We start from the raw sequence: 1,590 nt of genomic DNA on the forward strand, positions 1-1,590 counted from the left end.
AACTTTCAATCCTAGCCCTTGATAAGATCATCCGATCTTGGCCATCCATTGCCATATTTTCCCTATAAATAGAGCCCTCATTCCCTCATTCTCATCATCCAAGTCTTTAGCATCTCACTTATACTCATTTTTAGCAAAGCATTTAGTCTCTCTTTGGAATAGAAATATAATCTAATAATCATTTTTAGAAGCATTTCCATTATCTTAGTTAATCATATGAACTAGTATATCATGTTAGGATAGTATTTTATTAATCTTTTCATCTTATCATCACTAGTTTAGTTCATATCTAAAATCATGCATAGATAGGATGCATTCATATTAAGATTGATCAAAAGCATCCCTCATTCTCATGATTATCATCCCTAAGTCACTTTGCTCAGTGATCTGAGAGAAAAGGCATTGGCTTGAGGGGTCTTGTGAGATAGAGAACAATGGAACACCCTTTGGGAAGTTGAGCTATTCCACATAGCTCCATAACTTGCACCAAGATTCCCATTGGTGTGTGGGAAAGTCTTTAAATTTATGTAATTTCCATTTCATTGCCATATGAGCAGACTAAGGAGGGCAGGACAGAGGTGCTTCACCAAATTTTGCAGGATGATATGATTTGTGGATATAAGATCCCCTAGCATGAGTTTATTGATTTTGACTATGCCCCACTACCATCAGTACTAGTAGGTTTTGTAGGTGGCTTCTTGTGTCTCGACTGTAGGTCAAAGGGATTGGCAGTGGGATGGGGGTTGGTCCTGGAGGATATGGTGACACAGGGTCGCCGGTTTGCATGGGGGTCTGCTATGTTGGCCCACTTATACAGAGATTTGCATTAGGTGGTATACTTGGGTTATGGCAGTTTATCAGCTGGGGTTACATTGTTATAGGTATGGACGTGGGAGAACATTCCCACAGTGAGGCCACTTGTAAACAGGGATAGGCCAGTTGGATGCGCCTATGCATATGGATACACAAGGATAGTTGTCGAGCGGAAGATGGGCAAACTAGAGTATTGGAGGAGGGTGCTTGATGATATTGATACGGTCATCTAGAGACCATATATGGAGTGTGAGGTGCGGGCTGAGAATGGGCTAGAGATGCCCTATGTGTATATGTCCCAATTTTTGATAGGGTAGATGCCTTTTGTGATCGAGAGATTCCTGCACAGCCGAGTTCAGCGATAGTATGGATGACAATAGGGTATTCCATAGGGAGCATGCTTATATGCTTGACAGAGGCAAGATGTGTCAGAGTGGGGCCCGACCATTGATAGTGTTGCGGTAGTGGAGGAGTACATGCATCTAGCTAGCCAAATATGGGACTATGCCTACGGGGTAGTGGATGCGGGGATGATTGAGGATTTTTCAACCTTTTTGTGGCTCATGCTGTGGCTAGGATATCTGATCCAATGGAGATGATTCCCTCTTTTGATGAGGATGAGCAGCCTGAGAGGCTAGGGAGACGGAGAGAGGAGGGAGAGGAGGGAGAGGAGCAAACACATTTACTGGCGCATCAGCGTCAGATTACACAGCTTGCCACAGAGCGTGATACAGTGTTGGAGTGCTTGGGTCAAGTGGAGGCTCGAGAAAATAGTTT

Source organism: Cryptomeria japonica, chromosome 11 (assembly GCF_030272615.1).
Source record: "Cryptomeria japonica chromosome 11, Sugi_1.0, whole genome shotgun sequence".
NCBI classification, from domain to species: Eukaryota; Viridiplantae; Streptophyta; class Pinopsida; order Cupressales; family Cupressaceae; genus Cryptomeria; species Cryptomeria japonica.